General features: G+C 44.9%; 1 protein-coding gene across 1 annotated transcript in view; it reads left to right on the top strand.

The window, feature by feature from the left end:
• Mta3 (metastasis associated 1 family member 3) overlaps nucleotides 1–25,976 on the top strand; it is a 187,184-nt gene that overhangs the window by 17,373 nt on the left and 143,835 nt on the right. The gene's annotated exons all lie outside the window — the stretch shown is intronic.

Here is a 25,976-nt window from a genome sequence, read left to right as displayed (position 1 = left end):
TTACAGGTATTATTATTTTTGTCTGTGTGTTTATACTAGAGCCTAGGCCCTCAATAGATCTGCAGTGGTGGGAAAATAGAGAAACAGAGACATCTGTACAGAGAACATGAAGACTTGCCCCCAAATGAGAAGTAAAGGTACAGCATTACCCCATCAGCTTGTTTAGTGAAGACCCTGACATGTTGGGAGCAGATTTCCATGGGATTTTACCCTTCACTATTACCTACCTGGAATTGATCCCATCACTGAATTCTCCAATGTACTCCAGTGCCCACCTTAAGTTACTCGATGGACCATTAGCTTCAGTGACATATTTTAGATGAAGCCCAGAATAACCATAGCATAAACAGATGGAAATTTATTTTTCTATTAAAGGTAAAAAAAAAAAAAGATTTAGAGAATAAACTTTTGTCTTGTTTTTTTTTTTTAATTTTAACATTTATTTTTTAGTTTTCAGCGGACACAACATCTTTGTATGTGGTGCTGAGGATCGAACCTAGGCCCCAGGCATGGCAGGTGAGTGTGCTACCGCTTGAGCCACATCCCCAGCCCTGTCTTGTTTATGCTACCATTATTCTAGACCTTGTCTATAATATGCCACTGAACATAACTAGAAGTGTCGTGAGGATTTCTAACAGCCATCCTGGAGCAGGGGACAGAGTAGCAAGAGGGAAGGAGCCCAGGACTTGGATGACAATGAAAATATTGGCTTATGATCTCATGGTCCCAAATGGCTATTAGAACCCCACATTCCAGGCAGAAGAAGGTGAAAGAGAATAGATTCTTTCATTCCTCCCCACCTCCCACCTTCCTTCTTATAAGGAGTGTGAAAGAAATGCAAAAGTTGTCAGAATCAAAGTGGAGTTCTTTTAGGGCCTATAATCCCAGTGGCTGGGCTCAGAAGGCTGAAGCAGGATTGAGAGTTCAAAGCCAGCCTCAGCAATTTAGCAAGGCCCTAAGTAACTCAGCGTGACCCTGTCTCTAAATAAAATATAAAAAAAAAGGTCTGGGGAAGTGGCACAGTGGTTATGTGCCCCTGGATTTAGTCCCCAGCACCAATTTAGGGAGACTCTCAAAATAAAAGGACCGGGGTTATGGCTCAGTGGTAGAGAGCCCCAGGATTAAACCCCTACATCATTATATAAATAAATATAAATAAATAAAGCCTTTGATAAATTGGACTTTAAATTCCTTAAGGAAACTGGCCTGAAGCTTCCCAGCAGAACCTATCTCAATGTCTGCATAGTAAGGATATTCCTTCATCAGTGAACAAATGAGATGTGCCACATCCTTTCCTCAAAAAGCAGTACCTTGGGCTGGGCATGTAGCTCAGCCACAGAGCACTTGCCTGGAATGAAGGAGGCGCTGGGTTCCATCCCCAGCACCCCCCACCACACACACAAAAGCCACACCTTCCCACCCATTCTCTCTTTGTGTTGCTTTCCTCCAAGGTAGTCGTGTGTCCATCAGCATGCTTGCCTGCTAGTGATCCAAACTGAACTCACTTAGGCAGAAAGGAGGACTTTATGGGCTGGGGATATAGCTCAGTTGATAGAGTGCTTGACTCCTATGCACAAGGGCCCGGGGGTTCAACCCCCAGCACCCCAAAAACAAATACACAAACAGAAGGAGGACTTTATTGGCTCATCTAACCAAACTTCAGCATGGACAGCTGGACTCAGACACTCAAATGCCACCTTCTGTCTGATATCTGCGCTTTCCCTCCTGCCACAGAATGGCCTCTGCTCAGCTGGGACCTTCTCTGCCAGATCAGATGTTGGGCTTCTCATCTAGCTGTACCTTCCTCCCTCTCGGATAGAAATTTTAAAATGCCAGGGGAGGGCTAGGGATATAGCTCAGTTGGTAGAGTGCTTGCCTTTCATGCACAAGGCCCTGGGTTCAATCCCCAGCACCATAAAAATAAAAACAAAATGCCAGGGGAGAGCCCTGATTGGTCCGGAGAGCATAATCACTGCCTGATCCAGTCACCAGGGCTGAGTAGGGTGAAGGAGGAGGAGGGGTCCTACTTTGAATGCACAAAATAATGCCCATTACACCCAACAGTGGGCTATTAGCTTTGTAGCTAACCTTTGATATAGGTAGAAAATGTATTGACCTTGTTTTTTTGTGGTACTTAGGGCACTTACTGAGCCACATCCCCAGCCCTATTTTGTATTCTATTTAGAGACAAGGTGTCACTGAGTTGCTTAGTGCCTTGCTTTTGGTGAGGCTGGTTTTGAACTCAGGAATCTCCCTGTCTCAGCCTCCCAAGCCGTTGGGATGACAGATGTGCACCATCCTGCCCAGCTGTATTGACCTTTTGTCACAAATATTTTTACCCAGTTTGATATTTGCCTTTAATTTTAACCTGTCAATAAACTCTCTAAGCCGGGTATGGCGGTGCACACCTGTCATCCTGGCAATTAAGGAGGCTGAGGCAGGAGGACTGTATATTTAAATCCAGCCCAGTAATTTAATCATACTCTGTCCCCCATTCTACCTCCACCCCCCCAAAAAAAAGGTGCTGGAGATAGAGCTCACTGGTGGAGTACCTCTGGATTCAATCCCCAGTATTAGAGAGAGGAAGGGGAAAACACCCATTTTGTACTAGACTCCTGTCTGTGCTTGTCATACCCTTTCTTCAGTACTAGTCACAGTTGATTAGGTGACAGCTTTCACTAAATCCCTTTCAGTCCTAAGGATATACTCTAGCCTCTTGATAGGATTTAGGTATCGCCTGAGTCTTCTCGGTAAAACCCATTCAAGCCTCTCCCGTGGAGGCCCTTACCCCATGGCTGCTGTCAATTAGTGAGGCAACTTCCTCCTAAATAGCAGAAGCAGCTCAGACCAGCTTAGGCCAAAAGGAATACAGAACCCATGGGTTTGGGAAAAAAAAACCAGCCCTGGGAGGGATTGAAATCTAGAAATCTAAAAGGCTGTGTGGAGCCAAGGAGACAGGCAACTGTCTGGTGTGTGTGCTTTTTTCCTGGAGCAACGCAGATGCTCCCTGCTTTGCCCTGCTCCTGCTGAAGATGCGGTTGTTCTGTGCTCCTGGGAACAGCAGCAAGTGCACACATCCAAAATGTGTCTGCGCTCTCAGGTCAATGACAGACTCTTCAGGACCTGTTCAGAACCCGGATTCTTTTATTTTGTATTTTTATTTTTGGGTACTGGAGAGTGAACCCAGCACAATAAGCATGTGCTCTACTACTGAGCTACACCTGCTTTCCCAGAATGGAAATTTTTTTTTTTTAATTTGTACTGGGGTTTGTACTGGGATTGAACCCAGAGGCACTCAACCACTGACCTACATTCCCACCCTATCCTCTATTTTTTTTTTAAGACACTAAATTGCCCAGGCTGGCCTTGAACTTGCAGTCCTCTTGACTCAGCCTCTTAAATCACTGGGACTGCACAGGCAAGCATCACCACATCCAGCTCCAAACCAAGATTTTTTAGTAACCTACTTGACTCAGGTCTTCCCCTACTCTAGTCAGCTGTGGTCAGAGGAGCAGTGTCCTAAATAATAAATATGACCCAGGGCTCAACTCTGTGCAAGGGGTGAGAGTGTGGATGAGTTAGTTCTCCCACAGTGCAGGTCATCAATTTATGTTGCATTAGAATCATCCAGAGGTCCAGAGATGGGGGCTGGGATTGTAGCTCTGTGGTAGTGCCTTACCTCGCATGTGTGAGGCACGGGGTTAGATCCTCAGCACGAAAGAAAGAAAGAAAGAAAGAAAGAGAGAGAGAGAGAGAGAGAGAGAGAGAAAGGAAGGAAGGAAGGAAGGAAGGAATTGTTTCCATCTACAACTAAAAATAAAATAAAAAATGAAAAAAAAATCATCCAGAGATGCAAAGAATAGAGTTATACTGAGTACCAAGGAGTACTCTGCTCTTTTACTGCCTGGAAAACTAGGCAACAGCTGTCAGTTAATATCTCACCTTGAACAGTGCCTTCTTTGGTCAACATAATGGTTTGTTTAGGACTCCCAGAGAAGTAGGGCAGAAAACAGCTTGATCATGAGACCATCAAGATTTTGAACCCCGAAGAATCTTGTCCTCAAAGTGAAATCTCAAGTGGATGAACAAATGTCACTTGATGTGTGGATTTGTGACATTATAACAAGAAAGACAAACATGAAAAAAAAAATGCAGGGCTAGGGTTGTGGCTTAGAGGTAGAGCGCTTGCCTAGCATGTGTGAGGCACTGGGTTAGATCCCCAGCACCACATAAAAAGAAAATAAAAAGATAATGTCCACTAAAAAACAAATATTAAAAAAAAAAACAAAACTAAGTTCTTACCCTGCTCTACATGTTTTCCCTCAGTGATCCTCACCATGCCTGTTATTTAAACTGTCATCTCCATGGACAAGACTCATAAATTACATCACAGGCCTCCCCTCTCCATGCAGCCTCAGATATGTATTTCCAACCACACTGGGTACAGCCATGAATGTGCCAAACGCAGTAGAACCAAAACAGAAGTTACTATCTTCCCCTACAAATTTGCTCTTTCCACTTCACTAAGCAAGCCCTCCGTGACCTTTCCCTGCAATGACTGTCAAACATGCCAAAGCCTCCCTGAATCCTGGCTTCTTCCTTTCCATCTGTCCCCTTTCTCCAATCCCCAAACTGCTCTTTGGTTAAACATTCATATCCTGTCTGGACAGTTGCAATAGCCTCCTCACTAACTTCCCCACTTTTTATTTCCCTGTCTTCTGTTCATATCCTGCACCAGGGCCAAATTATTTCATTAAAAACAGAAGCCCAGGGCTGGAATTGTGGCTTGGTGATAGAGTGCTTGCCTAGCATGTGTGAGGCACTGGGTTTAATCCTCAGCACTGTATATAAATAAATGAATAAAATAAAAGTTCATCAAGCTCTAAAAAAATTAAAAAAAAAAAAAAAAACAGAAGACTGTAGGCATATGCTCTGGAACACACCTGTAATCCCAGCAACACAGAAGGTTAAGACAGGAAGTTAGAAAATCGGAGGCCAGCCTCAGCAATTTAGCAAGACCCTAAACAACTTAGTGAGGTGTTGAGAGCCACAGTTTAGTCGGAATGATGCCTGGCATTTTGCTAGAGGGAATGGTTGAAAGGTGACCCTGCTTGGGAATAGGGCTGCTCTGGGATTAGGGCGGATCCCCGTGCCCACTACTTTGGAGTTCCCCTTGAGTTCTGGGAGAATTGGCGCGTGGAGCCTGGTGGAGGGAGTGTGTTCCCAGGAAGTGTGTGTAGAGTGCCGGTGAGAGTTCGGGAATAAAGAGTTGCTGTTTGAACCTACAAGGCTTTGTGGCGGCTCGATTATTTGTGCCCAGACAGACTGTGGCAGTGAGGCCCTGTCTCAAAACCAAACATAAAATTAAAATAAAAATGAAAGCAGAAGCCCAAGGTTGTACACAGTAGTGTACATCTGTAATCCCAGCAAGTTGGGAGGCTGAGGCAGGAGGATGTCAAAGTTAGAGCCCAGGGTCAGCAATTTAGTGAGATGCTGTCTCAAAATTAAAAATAAGGGCTCAGGATATAGGTCAGTTGGTAGAGTACTTGCCTTGCATGCACAAGGCCCTGGGTTCGATCCCCAGCAATCAATCAATGGACTGGGGATTTTGCTCAGTGGTAAAGCACCCTGGATTCAATCCCTAGTACCAAAAAGGAAAACAAGGACAAACATAAAACGGAAGCCCAGGGGGTGGGGGTGTAGCTCAGTGGTAGAACACTTGCCTAGCATGTTCCAGGCCATGTATTGGACCCCTAGCATCAGAAAAAAATTAATAAATTAAATAAAGACCAGAAGCCCAGTGTTGCCCAGTGTTGCTCCCTGTTTAAAAGCCAGCTAATCACCTACAGAGTAAAATGCAAAGCTTCTGAGCCATTAAGGCTCTTAAGATTTTCCAGTGTTTGCTTGTCTGGCCTCATTTCCCATTATTTGCCAATCAATGTGCCTCCCCTCCTTCTTACACCCTATTAATGTCAATTTCTCAAAGCATTTTCCTACCTGGGTGCCAGAATTTATATTCCAAGGCAAGCAACAAAAATGTAATGTGCTGTAATGTAGGAGTGCAGAAAGGCTATCGGCATCCAGCGGAGGGGAACCCATAGGTACCTTTAAGCCTTAGTAGGAATTGCCAGGAGAAGTAAAAGGGAGGGGACCTGCAGGCACAAGGGCTGGGAGAGACCAAAGGAGCATCCTTCAGTGGTTTGGTATCACTGTGTGCTTTAGCTGAGCCTGGGAGGAGGGAGGCTAAGGCGAGCCAGGCCAAGCAGTTGTTCCTGCCCAGATAAGCTATGGAGGAGGAGGCAGGAGGAGGCCTTGGAACAATTTAGAGGAATTGCCTCATAAGATTTGCAGGACAAAGAGTTCCTCAAGTGCAAAAAAGAAGGAAGAAAGTTCAGGGTTGGGCCAAAAACTCAGAAGAGAACTGCTCTGGGCTAGAAGTGGGAAGGTGATCCTATGCTTCAGGGGTGGAGGGCAGAGTGGGAGGTTCCCAGAGGGAATCCAAGAGTACAAGGAAAAAGTCCGTCTGTCCGTGTGTGTGTGTGTGTGTGTGTGTGTGAGAGAGAGAGAGAGAGGGAGAAGAGAAAGGAGTGAGGATGTATCACAGAGGATATCGGGTTTTTTACCTGTAAAATACAGGTATAATGCTTACCTCTTTAGATAAATGTGCAAGGCTTCCAGTTTAGCCTGGTGCATGGCACATTTTAAATTGACATGTATGGTCAGTAGATGGCACAGCATGATCCTCAGGAGGTTTCTTACAGATATCAACACCAAGACCCATGAGTTTCTGATTGAGAGTCCAGCTGAAAGTCAAAACAAGGCTTCCTTCTGCAGGTTATTTGTTGTTTGTTTTTCTTTTCCTCTCCCACCCCCCAGGCTTAGGAGGGAACCCAGGTCCTCAGGCATGCTAGGCAAATGCTCTATCACTGCTCTACCACTGAACAGCACCCTTTGCCCCAGACCAGGACTTCCCTCCTGAAACCTCCTTGCCTTCCACTGCACCATGCTGCAGCTGGGAGAAAGTGTAACTGGAAATTCTTAGCTGGGCGCAGTGGGTCAGGAGCTGTAATCCCAGCGGCTCAGGGGGCTGAGAAAGGAGTTCAAACCAGCCTCAGCAAAAGCCATGCATTAAGTAACTCAGTGAGACCCTGTCTCTAAATAAAATACAAAATAGGGCTGGGGATATGTCTCAATGACCTAGTACCCCTGAGTTCAATCCCCAGCACTCCCACCTCCAAAAAAAAAAAAAAAGCTGGAAATTCTCATGGATTTAGGTGGGAAGGTGCTGGGGATTGAACCCAGGGCCTGGGACACGCTAAGCACCAGCTGAATTGAGATTTGGATTTAGGATAAAGAGAGAGAAATACTGAATCTTAAAGGAAACACCCAGAAGCCATTGAGATGTAGAAAGCATAGTTGTAAATCTTGAGCAACACGCCCTTGGCCTGTGCCCTTGTAAAATGAGTGAAATACACCAGTGCCGGAAATAGTGGGCTCAAAATTGTGCAACTCCACCCTGGATCCACCTCCAACCTGGCCCCTAATATAGCCCTTCTATAAATATTGGATCCCGATCCCCACCACCAGCCCAAGTCAGGGCTGCTTCTCACTCTCAAGACGGCCTGCATTCTCCCTTGAATGTGTATCTGCCTTCCTAAATAAACCTATGTCTTTGTCTGTCTCATGCTGAAATTCTTTTCCATCCCCTATGCCAAGAACCTCACTGGTCCTGAGTGGAGATCCCTCTCTCATCTGGGAATTCCTCGGACCCTTCTCTGGAGACATCTCTTCTCTCATGATAGAACCACTGAATTACACCCCCAACCTTGCTTGTTGAGAGCCACAGCCAAGTTGGGATGGCGCCTGGCATTTTGCCAGAAGGAGTGTTTGAGAGGTGACGCCAGCAGTTAAGCTGTGTATAACTGCTGTGACTGGATGATGCTGGATTGTAACAGGCTGTGTATTCAGTTGTATATAGACCCCTGCTGTCCAGCAATAGGGTGGCTCCCACTGCCTCAGGCGCCCGCTACTTTTGAGTTCTCACGGAGTTCCCTGTTGAGTTCCCCTTGAGTTTTGTGTTCTCTCGGAGCCTGGTAGAGAGCTGGGAGAGTTCCTGGGGAGTGCAGGTGGAGTGCCGGTGGAGTTCGGGCAATAAAGGAGTTCCTGTTTGAACCTACAAGTGGCTCGTGACCTCCCGATTTGGTGCCCAGCCAGACTGTGGCATTTGGTGGCCCGTTCGGGGAACACCTGAAGCTTTCGGGGAGAACAGCAGCCGATTTGGATTCCAGAGAGACTAACTAAAGCGATTTCTACAGACCAAAAAGAAGATGACTTGGCTCAAATCCATAACAGCTGATATTCAGAACTTCAGTTTAGCTATCCTTACATCTGCGACAGTAGTTCTCCCACACCTGGAGGCTAATGAATAATGAACACCATTAAGGCCTATTTCAAATGTAAAAAACCTTGGGGCTTGCTTGTGGGAATACCTTCAGACCCATATGCAAGTTACAGGAAGAAGGATGGGATATCAAAAGAAGAGTCAAACCCAGGTGGTAACCAGGATGCTTTTTTCAATATCTATTTTATTATTGCCCTTTCCCACATCATAAAGTTGTATTTTATTTTTTGAGCTCATACACACCTAGGTTAATATTTTTCTGATTAGTTCTATTTTTTTTTCTTTTTTTTAGAGAGAGAGAGAGAGAGAGAGAATTTTAATATTTATTTTTTAGTTTTCGGCGGACACAGCATCTTTGTTTGTATGTGGTACTGAGGATTGAACCCGGGCCGCACGCATGCCAGGCGAGCACGTTACCACTTGAGCCACATCCCCAGCCCTGATTAGTTCTATTTTTTGACTGTGGAATTTTTAAACATTGCAATGGAGATTTCACCTGTGAAAAGCTACAAGGCCTTTACTATTATGTTATGTGTTGTATGTATTGTATTATGTGTGCACACTTGTGTTTTGTGTTGTATGTCTGATGTGCATATGTCCATATATCACATATGAGGAGCGCTCATGAAAAAATGGATCCAAATATTTTTTTATTATTCACATGATTTTAATGGTTTAATTTAAATTGGGTAAATAGCCGTTGAGGATTGTTTTAATATGTGAACAAAAAAGGAGGTTAACAGATCTGTTTGTTTACTTTCACCTTTCCTTTTCATTATATTTAATAATTCTGTTCAGGATAATGTAAACTGTTCAGAAAATTGTTTTCTTAGTACCTGCTGGAATGCTACATAATTTTTTTTTAGCCATCATTGCCAGAATTCCTATCTTCATCCCAGTGCCAGTGAAGACAAAGATAAAACTAAACTACAGCTTCTGCGATAGCTATCACAACAAACTGTATAAACTGATGCATCAATGAATAATGTAACTCAACAAGTGATGCTCAATCAAGAAGTCGATTTGCTTTGGGAGGAAATGGACATATTGATGGATTCCTCTGCTTTGAACTGCTTGCAGAACTTGCCTGGACTATGTATCACTTGTATGCATTGTGAACTATCTGTTGGTGCAGCGACTTGTGGTAGTGCCGAGGTATTTTTGCTGATGGTGTCATCGGTGGTACAATTTTTCCAAAAGGAGCCGTCATTTGGCTTGGTGTCGTGGCATTTTGTATCCTCCTCCCTTCTGCTTGTGATGGTTGTTCAGCTAAAATTTGGGGGCCAACAGAGGTGAGGCAAAGAACCTCACCCCCCGACTGGTGCAAAGGCCTATCCACAAGTATGGCTGTATGCTGGGCCGGTAGTCAATGACGGGTAAGATCCAATTGCAGTGGTACCAACCTAAGACAGGAGTCTGAAGCCTTGAGGTCAGCTCATCCAATGACAGGTAAGGACCATATGTAGTATTGGACAATCTAAGACAGGCACGGTCCCTAAGCCACATGCTTGTTGTTTAATTAAACAGAAGTGGGGGAGATGTTGAGAGCCACAGCAGAGTTGGGATGGCACCTGGCATTTTGCCAGAAGGAGTAGTTGAGAGGTGATGCCAGCGAGCCATTAAGATGATGATAATTATGTTAAGCTGTGTATAATTGCTGTGACTGGATGATGCTGGATTGTAACAGGCTGTGTATTCAGTTGTATATAGACCTCTGCTGTCTGGTAATAGGGCGGCTCCTGCTGCCTCGGGCGCCTGCTACTTTTGAGTTCTTGTGGAGTACCCATTGAGTTCTCGCCTCGCGGAGCCCAGTAGAGAGCTGGGAGAATTCTCGGGGAGTGCGCGTGGAGTGCCGGTGGAGTTCGGGCAATAAAGGAGTTCCTGTTTGAACCTACAAGTGGCTCGTGACCTCCCGATTTGGTGCCCAGCCAGACTGCGGCACTTGCTTATTTATTTTTCTTCCCAGCCCTGGTTATTAAATTATTATTATTTTTTTGGTGCTGGGAATTGAACCTGGTTCTTAGAAAGCCAGCCCTTTACAAATGAGCTCCTTGAATTCCTTTTAAGAGTATTTGAACTTGCCTTCCCAGAAAAATACCAACAAGTGAAAGGATTCAGAATAATGCTAATCACCATGATAATGGTACTATTTAAAAGAAGCATCTCTCAGCCACTTTTGAAAGGGCCATTGGCTGATCCGGAAATTCACTTTTTAGATAACCTAGTGGGGGAGGTAAGGGCAGAAGGAAGCCCTCAGAGTTTTAATAAAAAAGCCATTAATTTCAGCTAAAAGCAAAAAGAAAGGAGGCGCCTGGTGATTGCAGGCTCTTAAATTGTAAATGGAAAAACAGGAGGGTACCTTGGATTTCTCCATTGTCACATGCTAATGAAGTGGCCATTGGGGAAATTAGCCAAAGGTGTGGCCAGGCCCCAGGGTAAGAAAGAAGTCTGTGTGGGGAGCTGGCAGTTTGGGGTCCAGAATTAGGATGTCCTCTTTTGTCCTATCTGGCTTCATGACCCTGCTAATCCTTGGACTTGTTTCTTTCAGTAAAATGTGTATTAAGCAAATCCTGGCATGGCTATTATCCCGGGCCATCCAACCTAGCAACCAGATAACTTTTTTCTTTTTAGTTGTTGATGGACCTTTATTTTATTTATTTGTATGTGGTGCTGAGAATGGAACCCAGTGCCTCATGCATTCTAGGCAAGCACGCTACCACTGAGCCACAACCCCAGCCCTGGTCATCTTTTTGCTTAGTCATGCCAAAAAAGAATGGGGGGGGGAAATTGCGTGTCTTTTCTGAAATGCACTCTATTTAGAGGTTTTTGCTCGTTGTCTTCCTTAGGCACTTACTTGCAAGTCTCCTCAAGGGTCCATGTTCACGGGGTCTGTGGTAGAACTGATAGGGTCTCTGCTCTTAACGCCTGGCATTGGGTCAGAGATAGGACATGTGGGCGGACAGGAGGCAGAGTGTGATTAGGGTGGGACAAATAACTTTACAGTGAAGCAAAATGAAATGCATGTCACAGGATCCCACAGCAAGTGTCCCCGTGCAGGGGTGGAAACAAAGGGACAGACCAGCACGGCCTCACAAAGATGTGGTCTTGGAGCTGCTGAAGTCCCCCCACCCCAACCCTCACTACTACCATAGTAATAGAGGAATTTTAGAAAATACAGATTCCCTGGTTTCTCCCCCCAGAGACAGATTCTGTAGGTGGGCCTGGGATTCTAGAAAAATAGCCAACCATGCTGCAGTTCTGTTGGTCAGCCAGGTTTGGAGCCGACCATTGGAACAAGCCCAGATAACCTGTGGTCATACAATAGAGTAGTGTGAAGGGGTGTCAGTGGTCTGGGAAGGAAGTATTGTGTAAGCTGAGGGGTTTGCACACTGGAGCGGCAGGAGGCAGACCAGGTTGTAGAAATGTGGATGCCAAGGCCCAGAACCAGGAGAGCCCATGCCTTGATCAAGGGTGGCTCAGATTTGGTGAAGGATATTGGAGAGAAGGGTTGGGACATGAGACTGGGAAAGGGAACTCAGGGACAGCTTGAGAAGTGCTATTTTTTTTTGTTGTTGTTGTTTAATTTATTTTACCGTAGAATGCATTGGAATACAATGGAATACAACTTCTCATTCCTCTGGCTGCACATGGTCTAGCTTTGAATATTGTGCTTAGAATTTGGATTTGATGGCAGAAGTATTGGCTAACCAGCAAAGAGTTTTATTTTGTTTTGTTTTGCAGTGCTAGGGATGGAACCCAAGACCTTTGGGGTGCTAAGCATGTGAGCTACCACTGAGCTACATACCCAACACTTTTTATTTTTTATTTGGAGACAGTGTCTTGCTAAGTTACTTAGAACCTCTTCAAGTTACCAAGGCTGTCCTTGAACTTGTGATCCTCCAGGCTCAGCCTCCTGAGTTGCTTGGGTTATAGGCAAGCACTGCTACGCCTGGCTCAGCCCTGTGTATTTCTTAAGTATCTTCTATCTGCCAGGTGTTGTTTTGGGCTGTGAGAAGACAATAGAAAATAAAACAGATAGACATACCTATCCTCAAAAAAAAAATACATTTTCGTGGAAAGAAAAGATAGAAAGTAAGTGAAATTTTATGTGCTGTGTTAGATGGTGCTGTTATGGATAACAGTAAAACAGAAGAGGCTGATATGGAGTTGAGAAGAAGTTACAATTTTCAATCAATCGAAGGGGCAGGGCTGGCATGGTTGTATCTGCCTGTAATCTCACCTACTCTGGAGGCAGAGGCAGGAGGATCTCAAGTTCAAAGGCAGCCTGGGAAGCTTAGTGAAACTCTGTCTCAAAATAAAAAATGAGCTGGGCACTGTGGTGCACATCTCTAATCCCAGTTGCTTGGAAGTCTGAGGCAGGAGGATTGTGAGTTCAAAGCCAGCCTCAGCAATTTAGCAAGGCCCTAAGAAACTTAGTGAGACCCTGTCTTTAATAAAAAATAAAAAGGGTTGGGGATGTGGCTCAGTGGCTAAGTATCCCTGGGGTCAATTCAATCCCCAGTACCAAAAAAAAAAAAAAAAAAGAAAAGAAAGGAAAGAGGGACTAAGGAAAAAAAGAAAAAGGAAAAAAAAAAGAATCAGGGGTGTAGCACAATGGTAAAACATTGCTGGATTCAATCCCCAATGACACAAAACAAACCAACAAATAGATAGATAGATAGATAGAAGGGGCAGGGAGGGCCACACTAAGGAGGTGATAATTGACTTATTAAGCAGGTAAGAGAGGGAATTTGGAATCTGTGCAGAATTGCAAAGGCTCCCTGGGTTTGGTAATCCCAGCTATCTGTGAGGCCAAAGAAGGAGGATCCAAGTTCTAGGCCAGCCTGGACAATTTAGCAAGACCCTGTCTCAAAATTTAAAAAACAAAAACAAACAAAATGAAAGGGCGGGTGATGTAGCACATCGGTAGTGTCTCTGGTTCATCCATAGTATAGCAAAAATAAATAAATAAAATTTAATAAAAAAATGTCCAAAGTCCCTGAAGCTAGTGTGTATCTCTGTAGGCCCAGGGAATCACCTGAGCTGTAGTTAACTGGAGGGACAGAGATAGAAGACCATAGCTGAGAAGTGGGAATCAGATATGTCGGGTCTATACCCACTGAAGGAATCACTTATTTCTTCCTTTCTCATATAAATTGATGAATAAATAAGAATACTAGTGAATCTGACCAAATTTAGGACCCGATATGGAGGTGTTTTCCCAAGGCGTCTCTCACCTGGGTATCTGGGCTCCTTGCACCAGTCTAGCCTTGCCCTGGTTTGTCCTTGTTCTTGCTGCTTCTGTGTGATGTTTCTAAAATGCTGGTCACATGCTTGCTTCAAACCCTTCAGTGACTCCCTGTTTCACTTTAGCCCGGCATGCACAGGGTTCCTGATCTGGCATCTTAGCTACATTAGTTAGGAGCCTTGTTTGTGTATGTAAACAAAGTGAAGTTAATTTGAGGAAAAACAAAAAGGACACTTGTTATTAAGGAGAGAGGAGTGTTTCATGAACCCAGGGGCAGAATCAAGGGCACAGTGGAAAGCTGGAGAAGCTCTCTGCCTTCCCCTCTGCCTCAGAGTCCTCCTCCCTTTCTTCTTTCTGCTCAGGAGCAGACTTGTTGGCTCCTGGCAGACAGGGTTATGCAATAGGAAAGGAGGTGCAGGCGCCCAAGCGACGTGGCAATCTCTGGACTGACTAACTTAGCCTCAGAAAGTCCCACAAATTTCACATCTACATCTTTGGATTTTAAATTTTTCCTTAATTTAGAATATGGAGGTGGGGTGGGGGGGTGCAGGCCGGGAGCAGCTGGGGATGGAGCTCAGTGGTAGAGCGCTTGCCTAGTATCTGCAAGGCCCTGGGTTCTAGGGGTTGGGGGGCAGTGGTATACATGTATAGTATTGCCCAGGGACTTGGCAGAATGAGGCAGGAGGATTCCAAGTTTGAGGCCAGCCTCAGCAACTTGTCAAGACCCTGTCTCAAAATAAAAATTTTAAAAAAGATTAGATTACGCACCTGTAATCTCAGCAACTAGGGAGGCTGAGACAGGAGGACAATGAGTTAGGAGCCACCCAGTAATTCAGTGAGTCCCTAAGAACTCAGTGAGAGGCTGTCTCAAAATTAAAAATAAAGGGATTGGGGTTGTGGTTCAGGGATAGAGTGCTTGCCTCGAATGTGGGAGACACTGGGTTAGATTCTCAGCATCACATAAAAAAATTTTTAAAAATAAAGGCATTGTGTCCATCTACAACTAAAAAATAAAATAAGTAAGTAAGTAAGTAAATAGATAAATAAAAAAGTTCTGAGGATGTGGCTCAGTGATTAAGTACCCTGGTTTCAATAGGCAGTACGGAGGTGGGAGTGGAAGGGGAGGGGATTGAGGGTATAACTAAATGCTAAATGGGTAAATGCCCCTGGGTTCATTCATTTTGTACCACACACACACACACACACACACACACAAAAGTGGGGGCGGCGCAGGAGGGTGGTGTTTTGCTGGGTGGGGTAGAGCACCTGTAATCCCAGCCACTTAGGAGTCTGAGGCAAGAGGATCACAAATTCCAGGCCAGGCTCAGCCATTTAGTGAGACCCTGTCTTAAAAATTTAAAAAAAGTTTTTTTCCATACCAGGGATTGACTCAGGACCACTCTACCCCTGAGCTACATTCCTATCCCTTTTTATTTTTTGATACAAGGTCTTCCTAAGTTACCCAGGCTAGCCTTATATTTGCAACTTGGCAACTTAGTGAGACCCTGTGTCTTGATAAATAAACAAATAAATAAATGTCTGGGGAAATAGGTCAGTGGTAGGGTGTCTCTGGGTTTTATCCTCAGTACCACATAAAGAAAATATACAATCAAGTACTTTTTTGTTTTTTTCTTTTAAAGAAAAGAAAAATAGACATTTGGTGGGCTTGGGCAGGTAGTTTAGTGCAATAGTGCTTGAATAGAATGCTTGAGGTCCTGGGTTCAATCTTTATCATTGGGGGGGGAAATTTATTATTATTACTATTATTTTGATCAGTGCTTACCCAGCATTTCTTTAGTTACTTAAATATTGTGCATTTGATTGATTAGTTAATCTCTCCTCTGACACTTCAGTGGCCAGAATGAGTACACAATATTGAGTATGAAAAAGCCAAGGGCTGGCAGTGTAGCTCAGTGGTAGAGTGCTTTCCCAGCATGCAGGAGGTCCTGGGTTCAATCTCTGGTACTGCAAAAACAGTAACAACAAAAATCTCCTAAGCTTGGCTCTAGGAAAAGCCCCGTTTTCTCCTACCATCCTCTTAAGACACAGACCATCACCTTCTCTCACAGCATTTTCTGACTAGTGCTGGTATCCCTACTGTAGACCATATTAATTGCTCCCAATTCTGGGCTACAATATCCCTTATTTTATTAGATTATAATCAGTCATGCCTTTGTATCTGCTTCCTCATTGGACGGTGAGCATTACAAGTTTCAGAACTCTATACCATCTATCAAGGTATCCCCAGAGGACGGCACTGAACACAAGACTCTCCATTAATGTTGAACTGAAATGAACTTATGCACTTGTATTTTCTGCAATTATTTCCTTTTCTTTCCTAAATTCTTATAAAAGTTAATTTAGAAAATGTCAGCCTGTCTCGGCTGTCCTTAGAGGAAAGGAGGAAAAGGGCATTTACTCCTACAGGGACTGAGGAAAAAGCACATCCCTGGGGGCCAGGAGAGTGACTGCTGTGGAAATGTGAGAGACCACACAGGGAGGGAAAAACCCAGACCAAATGAAAATGATTTCTTTCCACCTGGAAATTTCCTCTTCCGATCTGGTATTTCCTTGAATCTGGGGAATCTTTAAATTTTCTCAGTAGAAGGTCGGTTCCCTTGCATCCATCCTGGGTGAAGGGTCTACTCTTTTTTTTTTTTTTCCTCTCATTTTTTTTTCATTGGTGCATTATAGTTGTACACATCAATGGGATTTGTTGTTAGGTATTCGCACACGCACAGAGTATGACATAATTTGGCCCAAACCACTCCCCAGCTTCTCCTCCCTCCCTTCCCACCTCTCAGCTCTTGATCCCTTTCCTCTACTGATCTCTCTTCGATTTTTTAGGAGATTCACCTCAACCTTTGCTTTCCTTTTCCCGTCTCTAGCTTCAGCACATGAGAGAAAACATATGACGATCCTTGACCTTCTAAGTGTGACTATTTGGCTTAACATGATGGTCTCTAGTTCCATCCATTTTCCTGAAAATGCCATAATTTCATTTTTCTTTATGGGTAAATAAAACTCCATTGGGTATATATATCTTTTTGTTTTGGTACCAGGGATAGAACCCAGGGGTGCCTAAGCACTGAGCTCCATTCCTAGCCCTTTTTATAGTTTTATTTTGAGACAGGGTCTCGCTTAGTCCCTCACCCAGTTGCTGAGGCTGGCTTTGAACTTGTGATCCTTCTGCCTTAGCCTCCTGAATTGCGGGGATTATAGGTTTGTTCCATCTTACCCGATCCAAATCTGAAGTTCTACTTTTCTTTGTGTGCAGCGGGTAGAAGTCAGCTTCCTGATTGGGACCAAGCATCTTAGGTGGGATAGGAAGAATTAAGAGAAGAGGGTTTATGGGCTAGGGATATAGCTCAGTTGGTAGAGTGCTTCCCTTGCATGCACAAGGCCATGGGTTCAATCTCCAGTACCAAAAATAAACAAATAAATAAAAGAGAAGAGGATTTGTGAGTGGTGCCCAACATAAAATAAAATGCATTGTGTCTTTTTTATTCATTGGTACTGGGGATTGAACCCAGGAGTGCTATAACACTGAATTACATCCCCAGTCCTTTTTATTTTTATTTTGAGACAGGGTCTCACAAAGTTGCTTAGGGTCTTGCTTAGTTGCTGAGGCTGGCCTCAAACTTGAGATCTCCTGCCTCAGCCTCCTGAGTTGCTGTGATTACAGGTGTGCGCCACCATGCCTGACTTTATTTTTTGAGACAGGATCTCACTAAATTGCTCAGGCTGGCCTGGAACTTGCAATCTTTCTGCTTCAGCCTCCTGAGTTGCTGGGATAACAGAACACGTTTTTGAGTCTCGAAGATGACTGATGGTCCTTGGAGAAAGAAAAAATAGCCAGAGACACCAATTCAGCCTGACTTTATTTTGGTATCTCCCAGTCTCAAACTCTCTAATTTTGAGGCTCTCAAACCTCTCCTCTGTTTCTGTTTTCCTCTTCCTTTCTCATCCTCCCCAGTCCCCTGAAAATCCCCTACTTCTCTTCTGCACAGGAGTCTGGGAACTGACAATTGCAGGACAGCCATGGACCAGGGGCCCCCAGCCTTCCCTTCTGATCTGGATGGTGTTTACCAAGTCTCCAGCCCCGGAGCCATTGTGGTGCTCTCTGCCTTACTGAAGAAAAATGGATTTTTCCTCAATTCCTGATTCCTGTTTAAATATTTAGTTTAATCAGCTCAGACCCAAGTGCCTTTTCCATTTCCCCTGGTGCCTGGGAGCCACGCTGACACCAGTGTCATAAATAATGCATCCGGTACCAGCAACATGCCACTGGCTGGGAGTTACTCAAGTCCCTGGGCCTGCTCTCTGCTGCAGATGCTTCAGGGAAGCTGGGCCATGATGCAGAAGTCAGCCATGAGCCTGAAGATCTGGGCCTCAGAGCTACTCCTGGAAGGAGTTATTGTGACAAGCAAGCAAGCAGTCCCCACCCCAGCCCGGACCTGAGTGGCCTTTGAGGGAGGAGGAGGTGAGGGAGGAGTTCTTGGTGGGGGAAATGGGAATAGGGAGGAACTTGACCAAGGTCTTAGTGTTCAAACCTGATGGGGAGATTCAGGGTCACTTAGAAAAGGCCTGATTTAGTCTCCTCGGGTGGGTGTGGGGCAGAGGAAGAGGACACCAGATTCAAGGAGGTCGCTGAGTTCAAAGGCAGAGGAAGCCAGGACTCTGTGAAATTTCTGGAATTTTCTCTCCATACCACCAGAATTGTAGACCCTAATATGGGCTCTACCCTTCATACTAAGAACACAGTCCAGATTTCACCCTGTTATCCAAACAGCTTTAGTGGGGAGAAAGTCAGGGCTTCCAGAGGAGGACGTGTTGTCTCTTACAGAAAGGAACAATGCTGGCATTTGGCTGGACAGGTCCTGGGCATCCTTTGCCAAAACCTCAGAAAGGTTAGGCTGCCTCCAGGCTCTTTGTCTTTGGAGCTGGCTCCTGGTTGCTCTGATCTGGGCAATTAAATGTGAAACATCACGTTAGTTACCACTAATGATATGGTCCTCCCCTGGCTTTGTAAAAACAGCCTCTTGGGGCAGCTCTGGAATCCCCCCCCTCCAAAACTTTGCAGAGATAAAAGGAAACAAACAATGATTTATTTATCTAGGAGTTCAAAGTTTAGCTTTGAGCTCTTCAACATTTTCGGTTCTTTTTGAAATCAAGAGTGCGAGTAAACTTTCCTCTTTCTCTTGTAGAAAGGGCAGCTGCTACAAACCTATAGATAAAGATAAAAAGAGCTGATGAAAGGAACAAATTTAGTCTCCATCCCTCAGTCTCGTGGAGGGCAGTGGGGTTACGGAGGATACATGAATCCCCTTCCTTGTCCTTAAGTCAGGGGACTCTACCAATTCATGTTAAACTGCCCAGGATCTGGAGAATTAAGAACCACAGAAATCCTTCTGTGGATGGCATTGCATCCCTATAATCCCCGCTACTCAGGAGGCTGAGGCAGAAAGATCATAAGTTTGAGGCCAACCTGGGCAAATTAGGGAGGCTGTGTCTCAAAAAGCAAAAAAGGGCTGGGGGTCACAGGGCAGACAGCTGGGGACACCAAAGAAAAGATGACAGGGGAATTGGTCTCTGGTAATACCACCTTAACAAATCCAGGGGTCCATTTTTCTTGTTTGTCACAGTAGGACCCCCTTCCCCTTTTTTCACTTGGCTCCTGGGACCTGGTCCTCTCTGGCTTTTTTCTCTACCCCTCCTTTTGGGCTCTCCTCTTCCTGATCATGACACGTAGAGTTCTTGGTCTTAGCTGCACATTAGAATCACCTGAGGATTTTTATTTTTCACCTAAAACTGAGGGCCACTCCACACTCATGAAATCAGGACGCTGGGGGGCAGAGCTTGGCATTGTCATATCAGTTCCCCTGCTGTAGCCAGGATACAGAATCAGCCTCTGCTCTCAGCGTTGGCTCACCGCAGAGCCCAGGCCTCTGCACTCCTTCCCACCTACACCCTCTCCAAGGAGCTCTCCCCAGGCCCTGGCTTCCTGCACCCGGTATGTAGCAATGGCTCCCAGATTATTGTCTCTACCTTAGGCCTCTCCGATGAGCTTCAGAGCCCAGATCCAGTGCCCATTGGCTGTATCTATTTAATACCCCCAAACAGATGTCTATGGCACCTGGAAGTGCTAACATGCATTTGTTTTGCCCTCTCATCCAATATATCCAGTCCTTTAGGAAAGGCCATTGGCTCTGCTTTAAAAATATATCTTGGAGCGGGGCACGGTGGCATACGCCTGTAATCCCAGCGGCTCAGGAGGCTGAGGCAGGAGGATCCTAGTGTTCAGAGCCAGCCTCAGTAAAGGCGAGGCACTAAGCAACTCAGTGAGACCCTGTCTCTAAATAAAATACACAATAGTGCTGGGGATGTGGCGTAGTGGTCAAGTGCCCCTGAGTTCAATCCCCATATATATATCACGGTGAAGCACAGTGGCACACACCTCAGGAGGCTGAGCCAGTCTGGGTAACTTAGCAAGACTCTGTCTTACAATAAAAGAAGAAAAAGGGTTAGGGATAGAGTGCCCCTGGGTTCAACCCACAAAAACAAAAGGAGAAAAAAAAATACACAAATCCTGAGCAACATCCCCAGCCTTTCATTTGGTTTTGATGTCCCTTAGTCTCTGTGGATAGTGCTCTCACTGTTTTCTGGATAAATCTGTTTACTTAAAATTGAGTGGTAGATACCATCTGTATTAGTTCCCCATAGCTGCTGTAACAAATTACCACAAACTGGGTGGCTTTAAACAACAGAAATGTATCCCCTCACAGTTCCACAGGCCAGAAGCCCGAAATCAAGGCGTGAGCAAGGTTGGGTCCCCCGGATCCCGTAGTTGCTGGCAATCCTTGTCATTCCCTGGTTCAGGTCGCATAACTCCTGTGTCTACCCCTTCCTTCACAAGGCTTTCTCTTACTGGTGTCTATTTTTCTTCTGTGTTCTTGATAACATTTGCCATTGGATTTAGGACCCACCCTAACCCAAGATGAACTTATCTTGAGATCTTTAACTTAATTACATCAGCAAACACCCTTTTTCCAAATAAGGTCAAACTTAGTTTCCTGGCAGTGTAGCATTATGGGGGAAGGGCGTGACACCATTGGGCCCACTCTACCATCTCAGAGGGGAGAGCATGAGACAGAAATGAGTCACATTTGCATTTTAGGCCTTGTCCCCCTCCCTCCTTTCCCCTCCATAGCTACTTTTCAGGGCTGGGGGGGAAGGATTCAGGGTTGAGGCAGAACTTAGTCAACACTTTCTAGAGTTTTCTTTGCTGGCCCCAGTGAGGTGGGTGGTCAGCCCTAGTGAGAGGGCATTCCTCTTTGGCCTCACCCTCTCTCTGCCTTGGGCAGTGCTGTGTGGATCTGCCCTTGCCCTGCCTGATTGCACATTTGGACCTGGACTGAGATCCCCAACCTGTTAAACCTGTTTCTGTTCAAACCTAAGGACTCCGGAAACCTGCTTCTTGCCCTAGAGCAAGGGTTTGGCTCGATCTTCTGACCAGACAGGCTGGGCTGAGGGCTGAGGGTGACACAGAAGACAGTGTTTCGGGCTCAGACCTCTCTCCTGAGTTCCAGTCTTGTTCATCCAACTTTTTAAGAGAGCAAGCATCTACGTGGATGTTTCCAAAGGCGCCTGAAACACCATCTGTCCGACTATGAGCCTCATCTCTACCCACCTCCCGCAACTCACCACTCTCCAGTCTCTGCCTGGGTCTGTCCATCCAGTCGCACACCAGCATGCACACCAGCATATACACCGTGCTTCAGCTCCATGCTCTCCAAAGTCACCAATCCCAGACCTATTTATTTTTCTCACAGCCCATGGCCTCCACTCTTCTCCCCTCTCTCTGATTCATTCTCTGTTCTACACCCTGATTCATCTTTGGGATCATTCCCTGTGATTGCTCCTTAGGATTCGTTTTCTTGAACCCCCACATCCTATACTGCACAGCCATCTTTCATTCAAAGCCACAATAGGCAAAAATAATTTTTAAAAATCTTTTAAAAAACCCCAACAAGTAGAGTGCTTGCTTTGCATGCACAAGGCCTTGGGTTCAATCCCCAGCACCACAAACAAACAAACATAAAACTCAACAAAATAAAATAATAAAAAGGAAACCCTCGCTGGGGGCAACGGCACATGCCTATAATGCCAGCAACTTGGAAGGCTGAGGCAGGAGGATCCCAAGTTCAAGGCCAGCCCAAACAACATAGTGAGAACCTGTCTCAAAATAAAAAGGGCTGGGGATGTGGCTCAGTGGTAAAGGACCTCAATACAGAAAGAAAACAAAACAAACAAAAAATGGGGGTGGGGTGAACACTAGCGTCAATTAGGCTGGCCATCAGGGGCTCTTCCTGGTCTCCATTGTAACTTCCAGTCCTTTTCCTGCTACATGGAAGGGGAAATAGCATTGTCACTAGAGAACGAATCTCCTTATGGATGTAATCAAATGGCTGAGTGAGTTCCTCTTTGAGGGCATGAGAACTAAGGTGTCCTAAAATATATACTTCCCCAAACCAAGACTTCCTGGGGTTAGTCCTGGATTTCATGTCTTTAGCCCAGGAGATCCAAGAAAGCAGAAGCTCCTCAACTAGAAAAGCTAGACAACACCCTACTCTGGGTTTTCTTTCCCTCTGGGGCTCTTTTGTTTGCTTCTTGCTGTCACATGCCTTCCTTTCTGCTAGGATTCATTTGTCTACCTTTAAAACCCAGGGCCTCCCTAGAATATCTGAGCAGACTGGCCTTCTCCAAAAAAAAGTTTGCTAAGACATAAGTTAATGAGAGGGAGAAGAGAAACAAACTGCCCAGAAAACACAAACAACAAGATACAGTCCTGCATCCAAATATGGCCTCTGGCTTCAGATTAATTGCTTTCTAGTCTCCCAGGCTCCATTCTTGGGTTCAGGGTTACAAAACTCTCAGACTGTGGCCAGCCCCTCTTATTTATTTTGCATGTCTAAAAATCTTCATTGCTAAACGGAGAAGAAAACCAACTCTGTCTCCCCTATGACTTTCCTCAGCACCCACTGTTTACAGTTAAATGGTAGGATACTACAGACTGACAGAGGGGCTGTTTGGGGCCTTCAAATAATCTCTTCCACATGCTTCTCCCCACCCCTTGGAACTGGGGATCAGAACCAGGGATGCCCACTACTGAGCTACATCCAAGCCCGCCCCCCCCCTCATTTTTTTGTGGTGCTAGGGATTGAACCATGGGATTTGAGCATGCTAGACAAGTACTCTGCCACTGAAATCTCTAGCCCTAACTTTTTTATTTTTAATTTTTTTAAGTTCTATATGACAGTGGAATGTATTTTGACATATTATACATAGATGGAGTATACTTTCCCATTTTTTGTGATTGTATGTGATGTGAAGTTACACTGGCCATTTATTCATACATGAACCTAGGAAAGTAATCTCTGATTCATCTACTGTCTTTCCCATTCCTTCCCTTCCCTTCATTCCCCTTTGTCTAATCCAAAGTACTTGAATCCACCACCCACCCCCTGCCATTTTATGCTAGCATTCACAAATCAGAGAGAACATTTGGCTTTTGGATTTGGGGGACTGGCTTAGTTCACTTAGCACAATAGTCTCCAATTCCATTCATTTGCCGGCATATAACATAATTTCATTCTTCTTTATGGCTGTGTAATATTCCATTGTGTATATATACCACATTTTCTTTATCCATTCATCCTTTGAAGGACACCTAGGCTGATTCCATAGTTTAGCTATTGTGAACTGAGCTGCTTTAAACATTGATGAGGATGCCTCAGTTATGCTGATTTTAAGTCCTTTGGGTATATATGGAAGAGTGGGATAACTGGGTCAAATGCTAGGCTTTTTGAGACAGGGTCTCACTGAATTACTCAGGCTGGCTTCAAACTTGTGATACTCCTACCCTAGTCTCTTGAATCTAGTCCCTGGGATTATAGGTGTGGGGCACGGCTCCTGGCTCTCATGCTTATTTAATCCTAAGAGCACTTCAGGGAAATTTTACCCATAGGAGGGTTAGATTTTCCCTGAGACTTCTGGCATGGTCGGAGTGACAACTCTTCCTTGGTGGTGAATAGGGATGGCTGGAATAGAGAGGAGGGACCTAACAAATATGAAGTTGTCAATATGTGACAAACACTTTAAGATTCACAAGCTTTTGAGGCAGCTATTCCTTACTAGTCATAATGTGCAGAGTTTAAGGCTCAGAGGGATTTAGTCATTTACATTTATTCTTTAAGATATTGAGCCTTACCGGCACAGTGGCACACACCTGTAAACCCAGGCAGAGGCAGGAGGACAGCAAATTCAAGGCCAGTTTGGCAATTTAGTGAAACCTTGTCTCAAGGTATTAAAAAAGGGCTGGGAACACAGCTCAGTGGTAGTGTCCTTGGGGTTCAATCCCTAGTATTGTAATAAACAAAACCCTACAGAATCTAGGGGAAGAAGCAAAAGTACATCCAGTCATGCCACCCACCATCATTCCCTTCTGTTCTCCCTGCAAGTTTCTGAAGCCTTTAATGGAGTATTTCTGGTATTTCTTTAACAGGGTATTAGGCTGTTCCTAAGGAAAAGGGTTGAATGTGGATGTGAGGAGTTTTCTTGGCACCTTTGACACATTTATTGTGGTTAGTATAGTGATCACAAACACCTGGCAAGGATTGCAAAGATGGGAAATTAGACAGGCAGGTGAAGAGCTAAGAAAAACAAAATATTTTGAGGACAAACTGCTTGTTTATTTAAAAAATAATGGGAAAGTTCCTATAGCTTTTTTGTTGTTGTTGTTGTTGTTGTTGTATTTTATAGTTTCCAGGTAGCTTTTTCACTAGGGGAAAGACTTTGTGGTTGAGAGTATTCTAGGTCAGAGGGAAGGGCTGGACTAAACTCGAAGGACTGCTTCGAGTTTAGTGTATAACTTCAGGTGAATCATTCAGCCTATGTGTGTGGCAACTCAGAAATGGAGTGATGTCAGATATGTCACAATATGTTTTTGCTGGGATCTCCAGTCAAAGAAGTATGGTGGCTGGGTGTGGCGGCATAGGCCTGCAATCCCAGTGACTCAGGAGGCCAGCCAGCCTCAGCAATTCAGTGAGACCCTGTACCTTGTCTCAAAATAAAAAATCAAACAGGTTGGGGGGTAAAGCTCAGTGGTAGAGTTTCCCTGGGTTCAATCTCCTGTACTTAAAAAAAAAAAAATATATATATATATATATATATAAAATGATGAACAACAGCTATACAGTGTGCATAAGAGAATATTTCTTCTCTGGGTCAGAAGAGCTGACACAGGCTCTTGGACACATTGCATAAAACCCTTAGGAATCTGAGGCTTTCTGGGGTTAAAAAGAAAGCTACAAACACCTGCTATTTGCATAGTACTTTATGCTTTCTGACTTACAAAACATTTTCAGATATCATCACAACGGATTCCTAGCACACCTGTGAAGTGGAGTGAGTGTCCCAATTACAGATGAGGAAACAGGTCACAGTCCATGTAATTCAAGCAAAGGTGCTGCACTTTTTCTTATTTTCTTCACCTCAATACTTGTGGTAAGGGACCATCACGAGAGGCAACCAAAACACAATCTTCTCTTTTGGCCAAGTCTCTTACCCTGCTGTTTCAAACCCAGAGTCAGAAGCACAAGGCTATGTCACCAGACAATCCAAACAAACCACAACAGCCAGCCATCATCTTCATGTTTACTATGCATCCATGTCTGGGAATAGCCCCCCCTCCCCGCCTCCCTCCCCCCTACTGGGGATTGAACCCAGGGGTGCTTTACCACTGAGCTACATGTCAGTCAGCCCTTCTTTATTTTAAGAGAGGGTCTTGGCTAAATTGCTGAGGCTGGAGTCTACTTTGCATCCTCCTGCCTCAGCCTTCCTGGTTGCTGGGATTACAGGCATGTGCCACCACATCCAGGGGGGAATAACCAGGCAGAAAATAACCAGTTAAAAGCTTTAGGCATGGGGGCAGGGGATGTGGCTCAAGCGGTAGCGCGCTCGCCTGGCATGCGTGCGGCCCGGGTTGGATCCTCAGCACCACATACAAACAAAGATGTTGTGCCCGCCGATAACTAAAAAAAAAAAAAAAAAAAGCTTTAGGCACTTAACCAGCTAATTGTCCATCTAATAGCAAAATGACTGACAATATCTTCTCCTTTGGGGTGTGTGTGAAGGTGCACTGTAGGGCCAAGTTTCCCAGTAGACAAAGGAACCCCCCCCCCTCCCTGCTTGCTACTGGAGGCCTAATTTCCCATCCAAGCACGTGCTGGCCTTGTTTGGAGGCAGGGCCTCAGGGTGTGGGGGAGT

The sequence above is a fragment of the Marmota monax genome, unplaced genomic scaffold, assembly GCF_021218885.2.
Source record: "Marmota monax isolate L192 unplaced genomic scaffold, Marmota_monax_Labrador192_F-V1.1 WCK01_AAM20220418_F8-fsc00015, whole genome shotgun sequence".
In the NCBI taxonomy this organism is placed as follows: domain Eukaryota; kingdom Metazoa; phylum Chordata; class Mammalia; order Rodentia; family Sciuridae; genus Marmota; species Marmota monax.
Note: the sequence above shows the minus strand (reverse complement) of the source record. Positions and strands in the feature narration are given on the sequence as shown.